Source organism: Phyllostomus hastatus, unplaced genomic scaffold (genome assembly GCF_019186645.2).
Source record: "Phyllostomus hastatus isolate PE091 unplaced genomic scaffold, TTU_PhHast_1.1 phas_contig_283, whole genome shotgun sequence".
NCBI classification, from domain to species: domain Eukaryota; kingdom Metazoa; phylum Chordata; class Mammalia; order Chiroptera; family Phyllostomidae; genus Phyllostomus; species Phyllostomus hastatus.
This window is the reverse complement of record NW_025333833.1, coordinates 1845039-1861756: the sequence shown is the minus strand read 5'-3', so window position 1 is coordinate 1861756 and position 16718 is coordinate 1845039.

Here is a 16718-nt window from a genome sequence, read left to right as displayed (position 1 = left end):
GTCTCTAGACCACCTCGGCTGCTGCCCCCCCGCCCACCCCACTCCCGAGCCTGCTCCCCACCCGCGGCCGGCCAGAACGTGGCTGGAGCAGTGACACAATTCAAACATGACAGCGTCAAGAAAAATGTGCCGAGCCCTCCTCTTCGACCCTCATTCTAGAATTCTCCGAAGGCCCGTAGAGGCACGTGCGCTAGAGAGGACGCTGCCTGCACTTCCTGACCCCACAACCCCCCGGGGCCGCAGAGACCCAGGCTTCCTGCCCCCCGGGAGCTGACGGGACCCAGGTTCAAGGACGGGCAGGTGGTTTTAAGACACTGCAGCTCTGGACGGCATTGGTGTTTCTGGATAAACAGAGGGGGGGGCGGGGCGGGGTCCCTGGGGTGGACGGGAGTAAGCAGTCGGGCTGGCAAGAGGGGATACGCTGACTTAGCAACGGGACCGAGAGGAGAAGTTAGCAGGGGACAGGTCCAGCAGCCGGGGACGTCCTCTTCAGTCTGTGGGGACAGCACCCTTGACACAGGACGGGGCGCGGCGAGAAGGGAGGAAGAGGGACGTCCTCGGCTTTGTGGGGTGAACAGGACAGAGAACACAGCAGAGCCGGTGGCGCTCCACGACCGTGACCATGGCGTCGGCCGCCAGACCATCACTGTGCCGGTCGGCAGGGACGAGGGAGGACCGGGCGGGCCGGCAGGAGGTCAGCGAGGTTTCTGAGGCGGCCCTGCAGGTGGCCTGGAGGGGCGGGCCCACCGACTGGCGTCTCCCCCTGCTTAGCGATGCAGATGCATCGGGTGTGGGGAGGGGTCGCCAGGTAACCTGCCCGTCTCAGAGCCAGCGAGCCTGCGCTTTCACCTCCTGCCCTGGGTCTGGCTGTGCCTTGCAGGTGGGGCCGTTGGAATCGGGCCCTCTGACCGGTGGAGGGTCGCAGGGTGCCGGTGCCTCAGCGAGGTGCACACTGGTCATCCTGTGACTCGGGGCCTCTGGTGTGAAAAGCTCCAACTCAAAACTGCTTAAAGTAAAAATCAGTCTGAAAGTAAGTGATGTATTCTCTTCCTTTGTGGCCCTAAGAAGGGGCGGGAGCCCGGAAAGATGAATGAGAACGCCCAGGGAGAAAATGCAACGGCCCCGCCGGGTGGGCCCCGGGGCCGGCGCGTCTGCAGGACGCAGCAGCGCTCTGCTGCCTGTGTACACGGCCGCGGGCGCCGGGATTTTCTGGGCCAGGGGCCAACGCTTCTCCGCACAGAACGGTTCCGTACAAAAAGGCTGTGTCTTGTCACCGGCCACCCTGGTGCCCACGCGGAATCCTCTCCTGTGGGTCTGTCCCGCCGACCATCAGGGCGGCGCCCTGCCCCGCGCGGCGCCCGGCCGACGCCTGTGCTCACCACGCACGACACGTAGGTGCCGGGACAAGCCCCCAAGCGCGTGGAGGTGCACTGCGGCGATCGCCCGGCCCGCGCCGGGAACCAGGCTCTCCACGACCCGCGGAGGAGCGCCTTTCGGGTGGCGTGGAGATATCCCCCAGAGCACACACGCAGCATCACACACGACTTCCCTTGACCGCCTCGGGGGCCGCCCCCGCCCGTACTCTGCAGCGCCCCCTCCTGTTCAGCCCGGGTTACTGCCGTGCGCTGCAGCCGCTCCTTCCAGGGGCGTGCCACCTTTCGGTGTCCCTGGGCCACACTGGAACAGAAAGAGTGGTCTTGGGCCACACGTTACGTACAGTGCGACACGTCATCACAAAAACATCTCAAAGTTTTAAGTAAATTCACGATTTTGTGTGGGGCTGCATTCACAGCCCTCCACACCCCTGCGGGTTTGCACCAAAGATGCCTCCTCCCCAGACTCAATCCGCGTGCTGACAGACAGCCGTGACCCTTCCGTATCGACGTCTCTCCCACCCGCTGGGAGTCCCCCCGTGTCTTCGTGTCTGTCCTGGACTTGTCGGCACCGCCAGAGCAGGCCCACGTCTCAGGGTCAGACTCACACTGAACAGGGCTGATGCAAAGAATCGCAACATAGATTGGTCCACTTACGAGAGGCCTGGTAACTGCCCCAGTGACCCGCCAACAGGCCCCTGGGAGGGACCGAAGCCCAGCTGGGGTCACTGGTGGGGCTGGCGGCAGGATGCGGCGGGCGGGTCCTGTGGGCAGGGGCGGCGGGCGGAGGTCACCTCTGGAGCACCCACCCCCACAGCAGCAGGACCTGGCCCATGGGCTGGAAAGGCTCTGCACGAACTGGCCGCACCCTCAGCCTGGCTGTGCCGCGGTCTGGCCCTCGGGGCTGGTCTGATCGCCGAGTCACAGTGCCCTGTGCTTTCTGCAGAGCCACAGGAACCCTCTCTGCTTCCGTGGCCCCAACCCACTCTGCCCCCTCACCCCGTGTTTACGAGCCACGCTCACGGCCCGAGGGGGTTCCCGGGGAGCCGGGCTGGAAATCCCACGTGTGAGTGAGTCAGCAGGCCTGGCTCGCCCTCCTGCCTCAGTCGCCTCGGCCCCTGGCGGCTCCCCAGTCACTTTGAATGCCGTGCTCAAGCTCCCCGAGGCTTGGCCTGCCCACGCCTCCGCAGCACCTCCAGCCCCCGTGGACCAGGGCTCTGGCGAGGGGCGGGGCCCCGCGGGGCCGGCAGGCAGCGGGGAGTGAGCCAGAGAGGGCCTCCCGGGAAGAGGCCATCTGTCACCACGTAATCTCAGAGCTTTCTCTTTCACAGGAGTCTGTTGAGGCTTTTACGGAAGCAGACGAGGAAAATGACCCGCTTCCTGGCGTGGCTCCTGAGCCTAGCTGAGACGCAGCCCCGAGCTGGGGGGGGGGCGGGCAGGGGCCAGGGCAGGGTGCTGGCCGCATAGCTTGCGTTGCCCGTGCAGAGACAGAATGCGGGACCCCTTCTTCTAAACGTGGGGTAAAAGGCACAAAAATAAGGCTTTTTCCTTTAAAAATATTACATTGCTTATAAACCACAACACGTATAGATGACATATGACAACGACATACATTGATTTTTAAAGAAGATTTTATTTCTTTCTTTTTAGAGGAGGGAAGGGAGGGAGAAAGAGAAACATGGATGTGAGAGAGAAACATCGATCCACACAGATCAGTCCACAGCAATGATTCACACCTGCATTCTTCCTGAGGCGGTGCGGGGTCCTAGGAGCCCTCTCCCGTGTACTACCTGACACCCACGAATATTCTTAAGGAAAAACAGTAGTAACTGCTCCGTTCTCCGGACCCACGTGATAACTGCCCTTGTCCAGAATCGCGGTATGCCGGGCACTGCTCTCGGGAGGCGCAGGTGTTGCTGACCCTCGCCACGGCCCTTGGAGACAGGTAGGTGCCACCGAGCGCGGCGTTGGAGAGATGAGGGAGTAGAGGCAGGGAGCGTGGAGTCGCTAGCCCAGGGCCTGGGACGGAACATCCAGGATTTAACACCCCCCCCCGCGGTCTGGCTCGGAGTCTGGCTCCTCCCCTTGCGCCACAGGCCTCTGAGCGCGACGGATGCCGCCGGCCTCAGGGCCGTTGCCCGAGCCGTCCCCTGTGTCGGACACTCCCCTCTCACCCATCCCACCTCCGAGCCAGCGGCTACTCCACCGTCAGGACCCTGAACCTCCCCTGGCTGCCCCGCAGGGCTGACCCGGGCCCGCCCCTCTGCTGCCCGGGGCGGGGCGTGCCTCTCCGCACCCACGTCATTCCCGCTCAGGGATCTGTCTCCACCCGCCCAGACCAGACCCAGGACCCTCGCGGAGGGTCTGCGTGGCCTCCCCCATTGTAACCCCGAGACCGTGCGCGCGGGGGCCCACACACTGCTGCCACTCAGAAAAGCACTGTTGACATTAAACAAAGAAGCAGAGTCTGCGGATAAACTGCTTGAATTCAGCAAACAAACAGTAAACTGCTGAGTTCGAGATCTGACCCTCCTAACGAAATGGCTGACACCTCCTGTTTCTGCTGCGGATCTGCCCAGGGTGAAATCGGACCCCGGATCCCATCAGCTGCTCCTGGGCCGCGCCCGTCCCTCCCCCTGGCTGCCGCCCTGCTGGGCCCCCAGCCCGTGTAACCCCTCTCCACCCACCCCCCACCCCCCCGGCACTGCCAGGATGACCTACAAAAACAGACCCCACCAAGCCACCTCCTGCCACCCCTTCCACATCCCCGCCTCCCCCAGGGTGACCACCCACTCCGCGGTGGGCTGGTGCCGCCCCGCCCCCAGCCGCAGGGGCGCATTTTACAACGTGGAAGTAACACCACAGTCGGACACCAGAACGCAGGGCAGAGGAAAGATGCTGAAGTCATCTCGCAGGCGGGAAGTGGGGAAATTCTAAACGCATTGGTTTTCCGTGCTGACCAAGTCCTATCGGGCTGGGAGCGGACAGATCAATCTCATCATTTCCACTTAATTAGCCCCGAAGCTGCTGGCCTGGGCATGGTCCCCCTGCCGAGCCAGCACAGGCCCGCCCGCCTCACTTCCCTCCGCATTTGTCAGCCGGCGCTGTCACCCCTCTGCGGTTCAGTCTCAGTCCTGCAGCCACGCCCCCGACTCCTGCGGTCACGCCCCTGGGCTCCTATGGCCACGCCCTAGGCTCCTATAGCCACGCCCTGGGCTCCTATAGCCACGCCCCGGTTCCTGTAGCCACGCCCTGGGCTCCTGCAGCCACGCCCCTGGGCTCCTGTAGCCACGCCCTCGGGCTCCCGCAGGTGCCCCCCCTCCCCGCCACCCGTCACATCTGTACAGCGAAGCTTCTCTCGCTCTGCCCTGCCTCCCCGAGGAGGCACCTCTCTCCCCACCAGGCTCGGAGGTCTGAAGGGGCGGAAACAAGGCCCGCTCATCCCTTACCCCAGGATCTGCATGGAGCCAGAACCCAGTTAATGTTCAATAAATGATGTCACCTCCTCCAGTGAGGCGTGCCAGAGCCACGCTTAAGCCTGAAGCTTAAACTGCTCGCCCCGCTCCAACCCCTGGAGAGGGGCCCGCGGCCCGAAGCCTTGGGCTCGCTCTCCAGCTTCTCTCCGTGGGCAGGCGCACGGCTCACTGCACCCCGCCGACCCGAGCTGAAGCCGCGCCCGGGTGGGTACCCACGTGACAGCCCCTCCCAGGGCCACGTGCCTCAACTCCTCCTCGGGTCGTTAACAAAGAAGTAACCAGCCCAAGGTGCACTAGCCTAGGAGGCGCTCCGCGAGTCAGACGACCATCGTGACAAGTGTCATGGGGTGCCGTGTCTGTGGGTCCCTGGTCTGTGGGCTGTCCTTGGGGCAGGCGGCCCACAGCCCCTCCCTGACCCAACCCCCCCCCCCCCCCGTGAATCCCCGTGGCCAAGGACAACCCCACTGGGCTCCCGACCTGAGGCTGACCCCTCCGTGGAGGCGGTGGACCCTAATCCCTCTCCCCCACTCCAGCGGTGTTCCTCAGTGGCTCCTGTATCATTCCGTTTTGCTCTCTTTACCAGGTAATTTCCAGTATTCTGCAGCAGCACTATAATAGCTCCAAATTAAACACACACACACACACACACACACACACGCACACGCACCTTGACCCTGTCTTTTTCCAACTGTATAGTCACCACAAACTTGAAATTTTTCCGTCCTCACTGTCTCCACCCCTCCCATCCTCTCTGATTGGTCGTCCACGACGCTGCGCCAGAACTGTGCTAATTAAGTCACCCAGAAAAAAAATACATTGTACCTAAACAGAACTCACCTGGGGACACGGGACTGTTTCACATTTACAGACTCTGCTTACATAATTCTGTACAGTAACAGATTCTGTTGATATTTTAAATAGAAACAGAAAAAAATATTTGAGGGAATTCACACAGCTTTTAATCTTAAAAAATTCTCAGCAAATTAAAAGTAGAAACAGAAGGAAACTGTCTTCTTTTTAAAGACAAAATAGAAACTACCCAAACTTTACAGCACGCGCAGCGCTAAGTTGTGAAATATTAGAAGCACTCTCATTAAAGTCAGGGACAAGACAAAAATCCCTGTTTTTCTCACAAATATAAGTAGTCCAGGTCTTGTGTAGTGAGGCCAGAAAAGAGAGAGGATCTGGGAAGTAAGAAACAAGACTTTCATTATTTACTGATGACATAATTTTCTACACATAAAACCTAGAAGAGAATGACAAGATTTAGAGATATTTTTAATGGTTTTCTTTAAAGCACCCCTACATTAAAAATAATTCTTCCAAAAAATAGTTCAAAGGTATATGATCTTTAAAAGTAAAGCATCAGCAAGATGGTTTGGATATAATTATAAAGCCTAATTCAACGGCATAAAGGAAGACTGGGTAAATCGAGTGAGGCACCACAGGTGGTACATATGTGGTCATTTTGGGTTTACTGATGTATGGGAAAGTTCAACACATTAAAGATGACTAATTCTCCCCAAAATCAATCTATACAGTCAATGCAGTCCCAATCAAAATTCCCACAAAACTTTTGGCCAAACTTGGTAAGTTAATGCAACCATTTATATAGGGGAGAAAAGGATCAAAATAACCAGGACCATCTGAAGACAAAAAATGAGGAGGGAACTCGCCCTATCAGATAACTAACTGGTTAAAACACAACAAAAATTAAGACAGCGTGGAAGGGTGGAGGTTGCTTACTCGAGATCCATTCCCCCTTGCTCCTCTTTAACAAAATTCCAATGTGTTCCAATTTTGTTCAGGCTGGAAATGAGAACAGTTGAACTAACTGGCCTTCGCAGCCTCTCTTGCAGCTCTAGGCCCACGTGACCCAGGTCTGACCAGAGAGACGCCGCCACTGGGCGGGAAGCCCGCGCTGCTCTGGAGAGCAAGGGGCCGCCTTGCGGAAGCGGGCCCTTCCCCTCCGCCTCTGCTTTGCCTCCTCCACGGAGGTGCCCGGTGCCCATGGCTGCGAGGACGGACTGAAGCCCGGGGAACAGGGGGGGGGGCCCGGATATGTCTCTCATTTTCTAAATTCCACGTTTTGCTTCCCTTTTCCTCCTTCTCCTTCTTGCTGACAGTTTTCAGTTCCCTTTCCACCCTTCTCACCCGTTTCTCTGTTTCTCTTTTCTCGCTTCCCTTTCTTTCTTCCGTATTTTTTTCCTTTTCCTTTCTGGTCTTTTTTTTTTTTTTTGCTTCCCTTTTGAAACTTTCCTTTTCTTACTTCACTTTTATTAATTCCTCTTTCTCATTTTCCTTTATTGTGTTTCGTTGCTTCCTTTTATTTTGTTTTTTTTTTATTTCCTTTTCTTGTTTCCTCCTCTTACTTCCCCAGGTGCCTGTCTATCTATTCTTTCTCCACTTGCATGCCTCCCTTTTTTAAACTTTCTCAAGTTTTCATCCCTCTTCGTGCATCTGGCTCTTTTCCCCTTTATTGCTACATAATTGATAATACACTGGGTGACTTTACGGCATGCTGTGTGGTGTTCAACACACTTGCAGATTGCAAATTAATTACCACCGTAGCATTAATTAACACCTCCCTCACGTCACGTAATTACCATTTCTTGTTTTGCTTCGTGAGCAACTTCGGAGACTGTTACGCCACACTGCTCCCTGCAATCGCCGCGCTGTGCACCTGACCCCCAGGAATTACCCACAAGTCACTGCACACTTCCGCCCTCTGACTGACATCCCCCCTCTTCTGCACCCCCTCTAACCTCGGGTCACCCCCACTCCACGCTGTTGCTACGAGTTCTGCGTTTTCAGACCCCACACAAAGTTGCAGTCCGTGCATTACCTAATTTAAATCATTCACAACTCTGCGAAGGGAGGTCTGTTTTTCTCTCCACCTTCCAGACGGAGAAACCGAGCTCAACTCAGATCCGTTCTTCTGAGCGATGCGCCGATTCCAGAGATGCACACGCGTGTATTCTCAACGGGGCGTCCGGGCACGGACGGCCCTTCCCAGACAGAGCCCCAGAACGCTGGCCTGGCAAGGGTGCTAGAGCCCACCGGCCCCCGCTCCGTCTGGTCTCACCACAGGTGAAGGACGCACGTGGCAGGGACTCCCCCCGTCTGGTCTCACAGGTGGAGGACGCACGTGGCAGGGACTCCCCCCCCCGTCTGGTCTCACAGGTGGAGGACGCACGTGGCAGGGACTCCCCCCCACCGTCTGGTCTCACAGGTGAAGGACGCACGTGGCAGGGACGGCATCTGCCCGAGATCACGCAGCTGGCAAGAGGCAGAGGCGATCCTGGAGGCGAGTCCCCTACAGCCACAGGGTGTGTGGCTTCTGCCACTTGCAGTCCTCTTCAAAACGTCGTCTGTTCTCCGCATCCACGAAAGTAACATCTTCATCATCTTTGCCCAGCAGACGGGGTTCAGGGTTCTCGGGCCCGGCAGCTGCTGACACAGCCCACCTGGAGCGAGTCGGCCCTCCTCGCCCTCCCCCCGCCCGCCCTTCCTCTGTTCCCCCTGCTGTCTCCCACCGCATCGCCCCCTCCTCCGGCTGGACCCCCGGCCCCAGACCGCCCCACCCCCACCTCTGCTGGGGACCAAAGCTGCTCTGTGGCCGAGAAGAAGCAGGAGAACGTCGTTCAAGCTGCGAAGGGGCAGATGGTCACGCAGACGGAAACACAGACAGCCCACGCAGGACAACTGCCCTGACTGAACTCAAACCGCCCCCCACACGAGGCAGGAAGAGCGGGGTCAGACGTCCCCTGCCGTCGGGGCACTGGCGCTGGGCAAGGACGCCGCCACCTCCTGAGCTGTCACTGCCCGAGGTGCCCGCGTCGGTCTCTCTGCCGCCAGCAGCTACCAGACTCACGTCCCATGGGACCCGGGGAGAGGCCCGCAGACCAGACGGGCGCCGTCCCCCGTGGGTCGCCCGTGGGGAAGTGGGCTTAGGGCCCTCGGGGAAGAGCCTGGAGCGGGGAGAAAACAGCTCTCTCTGCTCCCGGGAGAAAGCACTCACTTCCTTGCTGATTGTTAACCCTGGTGGTCACGCCCATCGGGGACTCAAAACGCCCCCCGATAAAAGGCAGAAACCGCAGGGAGGAGGGTCTCCTTTTTCAAAGCTGATCGGGGTTGATGCAACGCCTGCCCCCGCCCAGGCTCCAGTGCACCCTCTCTCCCCCGGGCCATCCTGCAAGCCGTAAACACCCTTGTCTCCCCGGCAGAGCCCGCTTGGGCGTCCCATCTTGGACCGCGCAGGATGAAGATGGGTAAGGCCTGGTCCCGGGAAATGCGGGCCACTGTGGGCACAGGAGGTGGGCACCCAGGAGCAAGGGTCAAGGCCACGTCTCGGCCTGCACAGGAGCCTGCAAGGGCATGTCCTGTCCTCCCCGACGGCAGCGGCCACGGGTTCTCCACGCCCGCATTCCTGCCCCCCGCCCCCCCCGCATCCAGCGAGGGGCTGTCCTTCCCTCCCCTCCCAGGACCAGGACATAAGACCCTGACCTATAAAATGTGAGTGTGACACGTGACTGCAGGTGACACGAGACTGCCAGTACTGACGTGCTCATTTCTACCGTGCCTCGCCCCCCCCCCCAACACACACAGCGAATGCTCTAACTGGCGGGAGCTCAGCCGGCGTGGGCCCCGAGCACAGAGGAGAGAGCAGGTCCCCGCCGGCCTGAGCCGGACTTGCCGCCTGGGTCGAAGTTCAGCTTGGTCCACGTGAGTCTCCGAGGCCCCCGCCTGTCGGAGACAGCTGCAGCAGGACACAGCCCACCAAACGCCGCCGGCCGGCCCGAGAGGCCCTGCCCCCGTGGGGGCCCCCACTCCCCAGGCTGTTTGCCGGAACACTGACGAGGCCCCTGCTCCCCAGCCTGGACGCCCTGCTCACCACGTGCCAACCCGGCCAGCCCCGCCTGACGAGCTGGCCCTCTCTCGGGCCGTCCCCTCCCCTCCAAACCCCCCAGCTGGTCAACTGCGGTCAGTCAGTCACCCCACTTCCGGAGGCCCCCCCCCGCCTGAGCCGAGAGAGAAACAGGTCCTCCTGTGAGTTCCGAGAGCCCTCCAAGGGCCGCACGTGGGTGTTTATCTCACGGGGTTCCCCAGACGGTTCGGTCACTGGCTGTCTGTGTCCCCGATGGACTGTGAAGCCGTGAGAAAGGGCTTTGGGTCTCGGTGGCCCTGGTGACTGTCAAGTCGATGGCCACCACGTACACAGGCGGGAACGCTTCCTAGACCAGCGGTCCGTATCACCCCCTCTTATTTCCACGCAGAAAGATGATGAGCTCACTCCGTGACACTGGGACCCCGAGCGGCGGCTGAATTCAACCTTCCCGTCTTCACCTCCTGCTTCTCGGCCCGGTTCATTCTCTGGGCACCCCGTCCTCACCACGAGGTGGTGTCTGTCAGAGGCCACTGTCACCCAGACACGGGGTCATCATCCCTTCACGGGCTAATGGTTTGTGATGGCTGAGGGGCGGGCGCTGTGCAGACAGAAACCCCCTCGCCAGCCCATGGGTCCTGCACCCACCCGGTGCGCACACCACACGCCAGCCTGCGGGCCGCCCAGGGCTGCGCCCCAAGGGGCTCCAGGTGGTCCAGGAAACTCGGACTCCGTGTGTGATACTCGCCACGCAGGGTTCTTGTGAGGACTGGTGACCAGCCCGGGCAGTGGCCGGGACACACATGCATTCAATCAGGGACAGCTGTTGTTACAGGTCAGCCTCAGCCAGGCCACACATGACACATGTGTGCACCCTAGCGTGGTGAAAGCAAGAGATCTAAGCACGATGTACAGGCCTCACCTTTCACACTCGTTCTCATGCACATGTGTGCATGCACACACACACACTCCTAGTGTGTGAAACACCAACACCAGAAACCCGACCTTTACGTCTGAAAACATCCCACCTGCGAAAGGCCCCTGGGAAAACGAAACGGCAATAAACTGCTGGGACCAGGTACGCCCTCCTTACCTGGCGTCTCGCAGGAGACCCCACAACCCAGGCGGACCTGCCGAGTGGGCGTGGGGCCGGGCGCACTGTCCCACTGTTGGGACGACGGGACAGGGACCTGGAGGAACAGCCGCAGGGGACTGAGGCCACCCCCTCACATCTGTGACCCAGGGACATCCACACAGTCCCAGCCCCACCGACGGGACTGCCGGCCCCCCTGCAGCCCCTCACCCCGGTGACCGTTCTTTCTCCACCGTGCTCTCCCGGGGACCGAGGGTGGAAGGCCACGCGACCCTTTCACGGGGCCGCCCTGCACCCCCATACCCGCCTCCTTGTCCTCGACCCTGTGAGCTCGTCCTATGAAAGTGATCCTGTTCCTGTGTCACCGCGGCAGATGGAGAAATCTGGTGATTCTGAAGAAACAAAAGCAGGTGGGGAGGGGAGACGGCAAAAAAGGGGCTTCTTGCCCGTTAGGAGGACCCCAAGGAGACACGCAGCTGCTCCGGGGTGGGGGGTGGGCGGGAGCTGCTAGCGGGGCCCAGAAACTCAGCCGCTGTAGCGGCATCAGGGTCCCGGCCGGCCCAGCCTCCACACCTGCTCCCAGCCGGGGGGCGGGGGCGGGAGAGCAGCCGCGGCCTCGGGCAGGAGGCAGCTTGCACGCTGCCGATGGCCTCCCCGCCCACGATCATTAGCTGGGATGAACAGACCGAGCCCGCTCCGAGGTCCAGGAGAACGTGAGGTGTGCGTGTGCGTGGCTGTGGGTCCCAGAGCACCTACTACGTGCAGGCACCTTGCAGACCTGCTCTTGGTTCATCCTCCCGATGAGCCCACGAGGTGTAGGTATCACGATTCCCATGTTACACGGAAAAAAAATAAAGCTCAGGAAGGACGAGGGCAACACGCCCGATTCGGGGAGCCCTCCGTCGTGCCCCCAGCGGGGCAGCCCGTGTGTTTCCTGGGGTCCGCACGCAAACGCCGTGTCACTGGGAGATGCCACTGGTGACCCAACAACGTGAGTCCCTCGAACCAACATGAACACAGGCCTCACCCGTGACGGAACCTAAAATGGTCCCGAGCAGCTGAGGACACAAGGGGCTCCCCGTCCAGGGGGGAACAGACGGGCGACGACAGGAACCGCACCACCATGTGGCGGGGGAAGTCCCGTACAGGGGCGGGAGGCCAGTGGGGTGACCTTTCTGGTTTACGTCTTTCCGACGTCCTCGGGCCCCTAGGGAGGCACAAGGGCTCGGGATGCACAATGAAACGTTCCTGAGATGAAGGAAGAGAGACATCGTAAGTGCAGGAGACGAGGAAGAGAAGGGGGAATTGTTCGTCTGTGTGTTGGAACTCGGGTCCCCAGGCTGAGCTAAGAGGACACAGCAGCAGCACACTCAGGCCCCGCGAGCCAGCTACCAGCGACCAGGGCTCCCTCCCACGGCTCGGACACCAGGTGGGCCTGTGGTCTGACCAGGACCCCACGGCTCAGCTCCCGTCTTCCCACTGAGGCAGGAGGTAGTCAGGAAGGAAGCTCCCAAGGCCCCGCAGGGCTGAGGTAGAAAACACCTATACATGACAAAGACCCCCTAAGACGGGTTGTTCCTGTTTTCTGGGACAACTCTGAATCATAGAATGCGCCTGCGCGCTACCCCTGATTCATTATAATATCATTATAATGAAATAACATTGTGGGACTCCCTTCTCCAGTAGCCAATCAAGAAAGTCATGGGAAACCACACATGCGCAGTAGCTTTGAAATCCAACTCCTTGTACCTGCGCAGGAAAAAAGCCCGCCAAAGACTAGCAGGGGGCTTCTGCCTCTATAAGAATAGAATCCCCCAGCCCACGTGCCCTTTTTTTTTTCCTCTGCTCAGAGCTGGCTCACTCCCGTGTCCTGTGGTGTGTACTATCACTTAATAAACCTCCCCTCTTTCTTTATGCTATAAACTTTGTGTGTTCGGTTCAATTCTTTGTCCTCGATCACTAAGAACCTGGTTACCTGTGCACACCTGTGCACACCTGTGACACCACCGCGGGGCAAGAAAGGCTGCCAGCCCCCCCCCCCCGCCATGGCCATCGTCTTCCCCCCGAAAAGTCAGGCTGCAGGAGAGCAAGTCCACGCTCCCACCAGCTCCCAGCAGGGTCTGCAGGCGGCGGGTTGTCGGTTTCACAGGACGGGCCGGAAGCTTCCCACCCTGGACCAGCCAGGGGACTGAATGACACCTAAGGCCCCCTCCTACTCCGAGGGGCCTGTGCTACGTGACGTGACCCCCAGCAGGGAAGAGGGCGAGACGGAAACCCAGCGAAGGCTCTGAAGTTACGGGACGGTGACGAGGAGCCGGGCACGAAAAGGTGGGGAGTGTGTGAGGCCCACTTCCCCCCCGAGTCTGGGAGCAGGGCCCCCGGTCCCCAGCCTGCAGGGGCGGTGGCCGGTACACACCAGGACTCCTCCCCCCCCAGGCGCACACTTCAGTAGGAGGGTGCAGACGATCACCCACAAACAAAGAAATGGTCCCTGGCAGGTGTGGCTCCGTGGACGGAGCGTCAGCCTGTGGACCGAAGGGTCACTGGTTTGACTCCTGGTCTTTTTTTTTTTAAGATTTTATTTACTTATTTTTAGAGAGGTAAGGGAGAGAGATAGAGACAGAGAGAAACATCCATGTGCGGTTGCTGGGGGTCATGGCCTGCAACCCAGGAATGTACCCTGGCTGGGAATCGAACCTGCGATGCTTTGGTTTGCAGCCCGCGCTCAATCCTCTGAGCTACGCCAGCCAGAGCGACTCCTGGTCTTTTTAAAAATAAATAAATAAAATATTTTTTTAAAGAACAAAGAAATGCCATCGGTAACTCCAGGCATGGGTAAATTCCAAGAAAAGGAAGCAGGGTAAGGTGGTAAAGGGGGATCACCGAGCTGCCAGACCCGAAGGCTCAGGAGGAAGCTCTCGAAGGAGGTGACGTTGAGTTGGGCTGTGGATGGGGAGGCAGAGGTGGCTCCGGAACGGTCCGGAGGGCGAAGGTGGCCCTGTGACAGAGTGAGGCTGCTGGGCTCCCAGCCAGTGCCACTGGGAACGGGGGGGGCGTGGTGGCAGAGCTCAGCGGGAGTCCGGTCGCAAGAGCTCTCTCGGCTCACGCTGAGGGGTCGCGCTTTACGTCCGTGACAGCGCTCCGGCGCGGGGCCGTTTGGGCAGCAGGGGGACGGGATCGGATTCACGCTTCCGGACGATTCCGGCCAATACATGGTGCCTGTGCCGCGGGCATGGAAGATCAAGTTAAAATCCTCTGAATGGGGTTCGGTCTGTTAAAAAATCGTCTCCAGGAGCCCCTGAAACAGAGGTTGTCCCGTAAGTGCGAGGGCAGCCCAACAGGAAGAAATCTGTGGGTGTTCCCCGCACGAGGTTTGTGTGACAAGAGCACAGGACTGCGTCGGTGGGTGTGCGCAGGGCGCCGCATGAAATGTGAACGCATTGCAAACAAACAACGTTTTTAAGACGCGGGACGAGACGGGCTGTTTTTCAACATGACGGAGCGGTCCCGTTTCCACCTGAAATCACTTTTGGGGGTAAAGCACTCGAGGCTCCAAGCAGAGAGGCCCGCCGTCGCCGCGGTGGTTTATTACGTTCTTTATCACGTTCAGGACAATTCGACACGACAGGGAACATAAATAAGCAGCAGCCACTGGGAAAGAAGGGAATTACCATTATTGACAAAGAGTGTGATTTCTTTTCCTGCTGCGAATCTCACCCGTGGCACCGGCCTACTGCGCGCCAGGTGCGCCTGGCGCCCCACCTCACCCCACCCCCCAACACACCGGTGGGGGGCGGCCTTCCCTTCGTGTGACAGACGAAGATGCTAAATCACCAGGACCTAAATCACCGTCCTGGCCCGAGGCAGGGCAGCCGGGATTGGAACATAAGTTTGTGCTTACAAGGTCGATGCCCTCACACCTCGCCGCCAGCCAGGAAAAAGCCGAGTGGGAAGCTGCCGGCACGTCCTCTCGCCCGAGGCCCCCGAGCTGTGGACCGCCAGCCCCTTGCAGGCCCCGGTAGGAGCCAGAGCGCCCCAGCGGCTCGGATGTCGCCTGCCAAGGGAAGCACGTGGCTGGCCACGGCTGCCTTCCCCTCGTCCTGGGCCCATTCCAACGGGAAGAGGCCCCAGAGCCGCGGCTCTGGGCACCAGTAGCGCTGAGGGGTCTGTATTGGAGTGTGAGGCTCAGCCCTTCCAGGGAAGATTTGTATTTCAAGATGAACCTCCTTTGCCCAGAGGAATCTGTAACTGGTTGATCGTGCAGACAATATTTTGACGCTGGGAGGGGCGGGTCTTGGAGTGCGTCTGGTCTCCTGCACGCTGCCAGCTGCTACCACAGCCACACCCCCTCCGCTGCGGGAGTGCGGACGCCCCGAAGTCACGTGGTGCCGCGTGAGGTGACTTCGGGGTGGCCGCACAACCTGACTTGTCTCTCCAGACCCCAGGGGAGCTCCTTCCGCACCTCCTCGCACCCCGAGACTCACCCCGAACCACGGACTCTGTGGGTTTCTGCCAGGACCATGCAAGTTTTGCTTTGCTTCGACAACGACAACATCAGAATAAAGTCTACCTCTTCTCGTTTTCAAATGCACACCCTCCCGGTTCCAGCAATGGAGACCCATTGCCTCCCCAGGGTGGAGTGGGCTGACACCCCTCCACTGTCCTCAGGTCCTCTAAACCCCAGGCCGCGGGCAACAGGCTTCTCAGCAGCCGCCTGCCGCCCGCCCGGACCCAGCGCTGCCACCCCCAGCCCGGCCTCTCCCAGCTGCCTGCCCCTGTGCCTCCTTCGCTTTCCTTGGGGTGTTTTCGTGCCTCCGGTCTGCACAACGCGTGCCCACCTGCAAGAGGCCACCGCATCCTGGCCCTCCAGCGGTCTCAGCCCTCCAGCCTGGGGCAGCCGTGATGCTGGGGTATGATGGGGGGCAGGAAGGGGACGTGAGGAGGGCAGAGAGGACGCCAGCAGAAGACTCTGAGCCCACAGGGTGGCGGCACGTGGCCCAGGCTCCAGTCTCAGAAGCTCGGGTCTGCGGGGAAGCATCTGTCGCGGTACCTCGAGGGCCACGCTGTCCCCAGTTCTCGACTCACGTTCCAGCCGAGCAGCTGAGCACCGAGGGGTGCGACACTTCACCGTCCTGGCCCCTACGGAACCCGCCCTCAAGGAGGCCCCCAGGTGCTCCGGACCAAAGCCCGGCCAGTGAGCACCCTGGACAGCTCCGGCGGCCCCTCCCTCCGCGGAGACTTCCAGCTGGGCCCCCAGGCAGACGGGCTTGACAAGTAAACTGGGGACCACCCGACCCACAGGCAGGGCCCGGCGTTCCGCAGACCCCAAGTCTCTCTGCGCACCGCGCCCGCGCCCCGCCCCCACCCAGCTGCTGTGTGTCATTCCTGACGGGACGTTCATCAGCGCAGCGCAGTGAACGGCGGGTGCGCCTGTGAACCCGGGGCTGTAAAGCCCCGTAAATCACAGCCGCACCGCAGCCAGCAGCGCGGACGCCCCCCCCGCCCCCCTTTCCTGGCCCAGGCGCCGCGTGGCCCCCTGTGGAGGTCTTCCTGGGGGGGGCACGCACTTCAGTCCCCTCCTCACTAGGTCTGCGGCGGCCCTCCCACGTGTCAGCCGCTGCCCTCCGTGTCTGCACCTGCAAACGCCAGGTTTCAGCACCAGCGGCTCACCGTGCACAGCGGGCGGCGGACACCTCCGCGGATCCTTGCCTCCTGCCCCGCCCCCATCGTTGGCCACGCCTCCTCGGCTCTTGTTTCCCGGGCCTGGACCCAGGCTGTAGGTGCCCCAGGCTGTAGGTGCCCTGAGGTGGGCGTGGCCACGAGTACTGCTTGGCGTGCCGTGAGGACCCTTCACAAGGGTTGCCCGGTACCACCGCATGGCTGTCGGCCAC